Below are 9,504 nucleotides of genomic sequence, written 5' to 3'. Positions count from 1 at the left end.
GGAGGAGTGCGGGTGATGGATGGGCTGTCGGCCGGCCCGGGACCCAGCAGCTGGGGTGCAGCAATTGGAAACCCGAATGCCTCCCGGCCCGGGTGGGGAGAGCAAGATGCCTGCTAGAAAGGACCGGGCCTGGAATGTGTAGATTTTGAAGATTAGGTTTCTGTTATATCTCTGTGTGTGTGTATGTGTGTGTGTGTGGGGGGGGGGCGGGGAGGAAAACGCACTATGGGAAAGCGGAGGGTAAAGAGCTCTGCATAATTTCGAACTGAGGTTTGCAAAAATCATTTCGCCATCAGAATAACCCGCAAGTCTCCCCCTCCCAGGTTGCCAACAGATAATAACTCTTCTTTGTCATTTATGTGAATGATGTTTATCAGGCTTCGAGAAACAATATGAAATCAGACCTGAAGAGTTGTATTTCCTTATCTCAGGCAATATTAAAACTACTGAAAATAGTCTTAAAAAAAAGGAAGTGGGGAGAAGGGGGACAACAAATTTTAGATGGTCTATACAGGAAAAGAAAATAAGACAACTAGATTTTAAATGCTAGATTTTCAAAAGCAGTAAAATAAAATATAAGGATGTCGTATATATATATATATATCACATTAGAATATGTTAAATTTTCATAATTTATCTAGCTTTTTATGTCTAAAAGTCATGAGCAATTTGAATATGTTTTATCCTTGCAAAAAGTTGACAATGCATGGTTTCAGACAATTCAGTTTAAGAGGTGTCCTTTCTGAAACTCATATGTCTAGAATGGGGATTGAAGCAGACAGACAGATAGCAGAAGAAAATATGTGGTGAGCCAGCATGGGGTCCCCCTGGAAGCTATTGAATCATCGAGGCTCTTCTTTGGCCGCTGAAGGGCAGGTCCGTTCACTGCAAGTATTTTCTCTTGTGCAAGCTGCAGCGCGGAAGGTAAGAAGCTCATGTCAAGGTGTTAAGTCGGTTCTGCCTGAACGCTGACTCATTTACCTCGGAGAGCAGAATAACTTAGAGAAAACACTTGGATTTTTTTTTCTTCATATGAGGAAAATGTTATTCGGTCTAAATGAGCTTTAAAATATCCCACCGCCCCTTTCTGTCACCACCACCACCACCGTCGCTAAGGAAATGAAGGCCATGGTTAAAATAGCAATAAGTGAGATTGAAATATGTCACAAAGGTATAGTTTATCTAACTGGGGTTGAAAAGTGAGTGGGAGAGACAGCTTAGCTATATGCATTTCTTTCTTTTTTAATGCCATTTTTAAATTAAGTAATGTAATAGTGTAACAGTGACATTAGGGGGAAAAAAGAGAAAATTTAAAAGAAACCTAATAATCCCACCACATTAACAGCAACAACATATATAAAAAAGGATACAAAAAATAAATCCATGCACTTTTCTTTCTAGAATGTTTTTATGTGTACTTAAACACTTCTGAAAGAGGGAATGGAATCTGTGCTTTTTTTTATACACTATTATGTCAAAAGCACATTTTGATATTATTGGGGAATAGCCATGTTAATCAAAATTAACAGTGCAATATTTCCTTCACTGCATGTTTTCTAATTTGCTTAACTATTTTCCAATGTTAGATATTTCTATTGCTTCTAAGATTTCAGCAAAGTAAATAACACAGTAAGGAACATCTTAAGACACATTTCCTAGGCTTAAATTATTTGTCGTACACACTTTTTAAAAAATGGACCAAATGGGCCATACTTTATGAACATTTTGAGAGTTTTTACAGTAGTTGCCAAGTTGCTTTACACAATAAAGGGTTGCTGCATCCCATCCTGCCAATAGGAAAAATATTACAACACATAATTTATAATATACTCAACATTATTGAGAATATTAATAAAAATGTTTGGTTGCGCAGTAAGTGGTATTTTTTTCTTTGATTTTCATTTTCTTTGATTGTTAATTCTATTGTCCTTCTGCTCCATTTTTATTTATTGGCTTTGCCTCCTATCTTTGGAATTTTGGGGTGCTCTTTTATTTAATCTTTGAGGTAGCTCTTACATCACCACGTGAAAAATAAAATAGAGCATTTCCACGAATCACTCAGTCATGGTGTTAAATTTCAAACTAGGGTGGTAACCCCTAGTTAAAATGGTTACAATAAGCAGAGCAAGAAATCCCAGATAAGATTGGGCTAAGTTGTAGTTTAAAATGATCGACTAAATTTAGGTTTCCAGCCAGTTTCTGCTTTCCTTCTATTGTGGCATATGAAATGGTATTATCATCTGTGAAATTACCCCGCAAATGTAAGGTACTTTATAGCAAATCATATTCTCTCATTAGGAAACTCAGAATCTTTGATCCTTGCAGTAGCTTTCTTTCAAGGTTGAAAATTTGTGTTGTTTTCTTAAGCTGTGATGGGGTCATTTAAAAATGCCTTCGTGCATTCCTGTACCTTCTGCAAGTGCACCCGTGCCCAGTAAATAAAGTAGCAGCCCATGTCCCTTTTAGCAAAAGCTATATATCTGTTCAGACTTGTAATTTGCTCCGTTTATATCCTTTGCCCTTGAACTCTGGTTATTAACGCAATGTTTCTCCAAATGATGCCATATAACTCTGCTCCGAGCACATTCACGGTGACACCACGCAAACATTCGCAGGGCCAGGGCCAGCTGAGGAAGGAAAAAAATGATGGCTGAATTGTGGGAGTCACAGTGCATTACTCAAAATGGAGCGCCTGTGAAACTATGACGGTTAATATTCAAATTGCGACAAGGCCAGAGCCAGACTTGGACTGCTAATATTCCGCGGTCTACTTGGAAAGCAATTTAACAAAGTAGCTTTGATTAAAAAAGAAACATCCAGAACACTTCTTCCCAAGAAATGAACTAATACTACTCAAAGGGTCTGGGGAAGGTGTCCTGATTACACATCTTAAGGAAAATTATTTATAGTGGGGTTGAGGGTTTTAGTTCAGGTATAAAATGAAGATTATATATGTAGTGGAACTGTAAACCAAATTCCTTTGTGTAAACAATAATGAAATATACAATTTTCATTCTATTAGTTTGCATCATAGAGCATTATCTTATATAAGCTGTTTGGGCAATGACTGGGATTGGGTTCTGTTTTCACTTTACCAGTACATTTTTGCTGATTAACACTACGTGAAATTTTGGACAAGGAAATGAAATGGTCTCCCTTTACAATATCTGTGAAGGGAATGTACTGATTAACCAAATGAATAATTTAGGTATGATCACAGAGGTTCTGCTGAACCTACTTTGGAGCAGAAATTGTTCTCCCACATTTTAGAAAAGGGCATTTTCAAAAGAATCCCTTTTTTGTGAAATGAGATACTCATATATTTGGAATAATATATCTGAGAAAGAGCTTGGCCATATTAGTGTATTTCAAAATACTACGTTTGTTTCACAATAATGTTTTCCAAAAGTTTATACTTTTAGAGATCTGTATTTTAGTAAGTTCACATTCAAGCAATTTTACTGCAAAAGTCTGCTCTTGGCATTTTACTTGACGCAAATTGTTTATAGCAATGAGATTTATTTGTAAATCTCCTCCCTGTCCCCAAATCCTAGAATATGCATAATGCAGTTCATGCAAAAACGTTAATGGAAATGAGAAAGTAATATACCATCAAATATCAAATTTCATGCTGAAACATAAGCTGCCAGGAAACCTCTGGGCACATGTGTGTATTCTTAGTGCTACTATGAATGTGTGCCTTACAAAAGAAATACAGAAAAGAAATACTGCTAACTACACTAATTGACTAAACTATTTTTTGTTTGGTTTTTTTAACTACATAAAACAAGATTTGAGTTCATTTGCAAGTGCAAACACATACAGATGAATATTGCCAGTAGAAAATAAATAAGCCATTGGTTCACAGGAACACCAATCACACTCTTAGAATGTTAGCTTCCCCCATTTGGATATCATTTCCAGAGGAAAATGAATTTTAGATTCCAAATAAAATGTATGGAGAACACTAGGGAAAACCATCTTTTCATGAAAATGGAGCTATTTTCTTTCTTTTCTCACTTTAACCAACTGCACCTAAACAAAAGGGGCTTTTGAAATCAATGAGACCAATTTCCTAATTTTAACTTGGGGACACTGTTTTGGTAGGAAAAATAAAGTATAGCATTATTTTTCTATATGTTAATGTTAAATGATGCTGTACTTTTTTTTTGTAGTGAAGTTAAGACTACCTATAATTAGGCCTAAGAATTGCTTCAAGGAAGCCTCTTTTGTTGCTCAGATGTGTCCTCTCTTTGTAAGTTCAGCTCTACAAGTGAAATAATTACCCTCACCCCATGCGAGGGATGATGTCCGGGGATGAGCCTGGCCCTGGCACTGTGGGATTAACAATGTATTCTGAACCAAAAAAAGGGGAAAGAAATGTGACAAAACAAGATATCAGTAAATAAGAGAGTTCAAATAGAGTTGAGAGGCTCTCCTGAGGCTACTCTCATGCTAACTTCAGCCAGATATTGCTAATTGCCACGGTTTGCCAAGCCCCAACCAATGTCATTCCTGAACACCTTGAAGAACACCTCAGGGTCTAAGTGAGACACTGCCAGAGTTTCATGCACTGGGTTTACTTTTCTGAAACCTATAACCTTCAGAGGGTTGCTAGGCCAGATAAGTCCTGAAACCCTGAGGAGACAGCCCCTCCAAAAATATCAACTAATTCTATCCTCCTGTTCCACGTTGTCGATACCCCTTTTCAACGTGAAAAAAATTATAATGGAAATAGCCCAAAGATCCCTGTAGAGTGGAGAAGGGTCAAAGGAGAAAGAGGCATTATAACAGGGAAGAAAGAATTTAACAAATTAGTATGACTGCCGATCACTCTGTGATATTTATTTTGGTCTCCAGTGTTTGGGAGCAGCTAGAAGGAAAAATCTGAAATTGTGGAATGGTGATCCATGCCAAACTTTGAAATCTCTTCTGTAACTACTTATTAAAGTGTACTTTGAAAATTGTTTTTTTATTTTTCTTTTGTATATACATTATATTTCACAATAAAAGCATTAAAATAAAATATGCACATGAGAATAAACTTGCATACAGTGTTAGATACAGATTTTCTACCCTTATAAGTAAGCAATTGAGGGGGAAGTTATATCATTGGTAGTAAGTGTGTGTTATTTTTGATAAAATGCGAGCACAGATCCCAAAAAATTCAAAAGCTTGAACTTTGCTAACTCTCTACAGCACAAATGTTGGTATTGCTAGCTTGGAAGGAAACTTACTATTGCTTTCCTAAATAAAGTACATTTACATACAATGCATTATATGTACTATAATTATACAAATTATAATTTCAAACATTTAGTTTAAATGTTAAGAAAAAAATCCATCCCTGATCCTGTCGTTCAGCACATTTCTCTTTCCCTAAAGGCAAGAACGTCCAGCAATTTTATTATATTATTTCAGAGTCACTTCCTTATGTATAAGTAACATGCATGATTGCTAGCTACTTCTTAATAACTTCTTCATCCTCTTCTTCTCCTGCTCCTTCTCCTTCTTAGTGTTAAGTGTTATTTTAGTTTTAGCTTTACCTGCTGACTTTCACCAAAGACGATGATTATTCACAATCCTTCTTCCCAACTATATTTTCTAGATATTTATATTGTACTTATTTTCTAGATATTTATATTGCACTCGTTATTAAATTAATATTCAGTGTTTATTATCAGTAATAGATAAACAGATAGCCCTATTCAGGGCTGTGTGATTTTTATATTCCCTGGTGTTAATAATTGTTTTGTTTTATTTTTCCATAGTTTTCTAGGGCAGATCATTAATCTCTGCCAGTCTCTAAGTTTCTATTCAAGATATTCATACACTTCATTACCTAAGCTTTTTCCTGAGAAAAATATTTCCAGGGCTTTCTGGTATACCTCACTGTGGACTATTTCCCATGATACTTGTGCTTGAACACAGCTGATGTTCAGGGCTCTTCCTTCCCAGCCATCCTGTGATACCCTTTAGCTCTCTCCTCTTGTTGGGTCTCTTATTTTCTGTGTTCCCTGGCTTTCTCCTGTGTGTTTGCTCCCTCCTATGGGGGCCTATCCTCCAGTAGTTGACAAGGTAAAGATGCGTGACACTGTGCAGTCTGAACGAGTTCTTGGTTTGTACATACACCTTACTGGTAGTGTGGCTCGGAGTTCCACAGACATTTTTCCATTTGTGATACTACTGAGAAGTCTCAATCTGTACTGATTCCAATCTTTTTAAAGTGTTTTTCTGTCTATCTAGAAGCTTATACGATATAATTAAGGAGGCATTTTCTGGGAAATTGTCATGAATTAATTCTTTGATAAACACCAGGCTTCTATTTTCTGACACTTCTATTGTGTTTGCATTTCTTATATCAGCTTTCTAATTTCTATGAATTATTATTATTTTGGGGATTTTTGTGGTCTTTTTAATAGCACCTTGTGCCATTTCATGTCTGCTGTATATGAGGATGTAAATAATTATTTGATGTTTCTTTTCCTTGCATAGTCTTCTCCTTTCAAGTAGTATTTTTTGGGGTGGGGTTACAAATAACTTTAAGGAATGAGCAAACTGACAAACATGGAATCCACAAATAATGAGAATCACTTGCAAATGGAATCATCTATTAAGTACATTGCGTGTCTACCTTCTCTGACACGTGTTTTTAAGTTTATAACGTGATGTTGAATATATCAGTTTTCCCTCCTTCTTGTTTCTAGGTGGTTATCATTGACTAAATATCAAACAATTACCCCCTCCTCTGTGGAAGGATATTTGCGTCATTTTCAAATATTGGTTATTATGAATAAAGTTGGTAAGTACCTTCGTGTAACAAGTCTGTGTGTGGATGTACATTTTCATTTCTCTGGTACATATCTAGGAGCGGAATAGCTGGCTTGCATGCTAAGTGTATATGTAACTTTATAAGAGTTGCCATGTTGTTTCCCAAGTTGGTTATACAATTTTGCATTCTCACCAGCAATCCATGGGGATTCCATTGTTCTATATTTTCAGCAGTTAGAATTTGAAGTCATTTTAAATATACCCAGAGGTAGTATATTATTATACATGTCATTATGTACAATAAGCATTTCTCTGATGACTAATGCCGTTGAGCCTCTTTTCCTATGCTTGTTGGCCATTGACATAAATTCTTTTGTAAAGTGTCGGTTTAAGTTTGGGGGCCATTTTCAAAAATGTATTTTTGCATTCCTGTTTTTGAGTTGTGAGATACTCTGGATATAATACTTAGTCAAATTCATGTATTATGAATATTTTTTTTCAGTTTGTCTTTTGCTCTTTCATTTTCTTGATGTTTCTTTCAAGAAACAGTTTTTTTCTATTTTGACAGAGCCCTATTTTTTCTCTTATGATTATGCTTTTAATGTTCTATATAAGAAATTTCTCCCATCTCAAGATTGTTAAAATTTTCTTGTTTTCCTCTAGAGGTTTTATTGTATTAGCATTTATGTCGGATCTGTGATGCATTTTAAATTAAATTTTGTGTAAGACGTAAACTAAGAATTGAAATTTATTTTGTTGCATATGGATATCCAGTATGCTGTAAATTGCTTTGGCCTCTTTGATGATAATCACTCGACTATCTAGGTGTGGAATTATCCCAACTCTATTCTCTTCCAATGATCTATTTATCTATTTCTACACAAATATGGTGATGCCCTTAATTAATGTAATTTTCAAACAAGTCTTAAAATAAGGTAGCAAAAGTCCTCCAATTTTGTTACTCTTTTTCAAAAATTTTTTAGCTATTTTAAGTTATTTTCATGTCAAAATGCATTTGAAAAATTCAGTTCATTAATCTCTGGTAAACAAATAAAAAAAAGCCTCTTGGGATTTTGATAGGTATTGCATTTAATTCACATACCAATTTCAGTAAAGTTATTATCTAAATAATATTGAGTCTTCTGGTCTATGAAAATAGTATACCTCTCCATTTCTTTAGATCTTGTGAAGATTTCTGTCAGCAGTGTTACTAGTTTCAATGTTCAGGTGTTATGAAAATTAGTTAAATGTATCCCTAAATATTTCATTTTTGTAAAGTACTGTTAACATTTAAAAATTTCATTTTTATGCCTATTAGTTACTTTATATAGAAAAAAATTAATTTAGTATATTGACCTATATCCTACATACCTGCCACGCTAACTTATTAGTGTTTTTTAATTGTGAAAAATAACATAAATATAAAAAAATAAATTTCAAGGTACACTGCAACAGTTAGTTGTGGAACAAATTTCAAAGTTTGTTATGGGTTAGAATTCCACAATTTTTGGGTTTTTACTTCTCACTGCTCCAAGACACTGGAGACTAAAGGAAATATCAATATAATGATTCAACAAACATATTCATTTGTTAAATCCTATCTTCTCTGTTATGACTCCACCTTTGATCTTTCCTCTAATCTTTAGTCATATATGAACTGTGCTTATTCTAAATTTTTCATCTTGGAGACAGCTGTTGATAATATGGGGTAGTGGGATGGAACTAGTTGATGTTCTAGAGAGGTAGGCCCCTCTGGGTTTTAGGACTTATACAACCTAGAAACCCATCTGGAGGTTGTAGGCTTCTGGAAGGTAATCATAGTGCATAGAACCCTTGTAGAATCTCAGGTAAAGCCATAAGTTTTCTTTAGGCTTGACAGTAATACTTTTGGTTGGGGTTTGACAAACCATGATAATAGTAATGTCTAGCTGAAGTGTGCATTAGAGTAGCCTCCAGAGTAGCCTTTTGTTACAATTCTTTTCCCCTTTTTGGTCAGGAAGGCATCGTTGATCCCGTAGTACCAGGGCCCGGTTCATCCCTGGGAGTCATGTCCCACATTGCCAGGGAGACTTTCAGGCCTGCATGTGATAGTCCATGTAGTGGACAAGGTAATAATTTCACTTGCAGATTTTGGCTAGAGAGAAAGAGGCTACATCTGAGCAACAAAAGAGGTCCTCTGGAAGTAACTATGGGTAGGCTAAGCTTTTCCATTATGTAAATAAACTTCACAAGAGAAAGCCTCAAGATTGGGGGTTGGCCTATTGATTTGGGAGTCCCTAATGTTTGAGACAGTATCAGAGTTTCCCTGGTGGTAAAATTTAATAGTTTTATGTTTTTTCTCCCATGACTCAAAATATTTTGCCAATACTCTTTTAATTATCTGCTCAGCATACTTTGGGAAATATCTGGGCATTGCATTAAGCTATACAAAATTAAAAGCCTTCATTCCCATTCTGGGATCCCTGTGTTTGGGTTGTTTAAATGATTTATCCAGACAGGTTGAGTTACATTATGTACTACAGAAAATTTAGATTCTGGACAAAATAAGCTTCTCTTCCTTTGGTCTCATAGAGGAGGTGAAGTCCTAAAATATACACAATGTCTTCCTTAACTCCAAATTCTGATTTACTTTAGTCCCGACCTGATCGGCTCCATTATTATCTCTAATTGAAGCCTGGTCTCTTTTTCAACTTCTTTAAAAGTTGTTGTATGTGGCAATGCATCTTCAGAACT

This window comes from Tamandua tetradactyla, chromosome 12 (genome assembly GCF_023851605.1).
Source record: "Tamandua tetradactyla isolate mTamTet1 chromosome 12, mTamTet1.pri, whole genome shotgun sequence".
Taxonomy (NCBI): domain Eukaryota; kingdom Metazoa; phylum Chordata; class Mammalia; order Pilosa; family Myrmecophagidae; genus Tamandua; species Tamandua tetradactyla.
The sequence above is the reverse complement of the archived record's forward strand: the minus strand, read 5'-3'. Positions refer to the sequence as shown.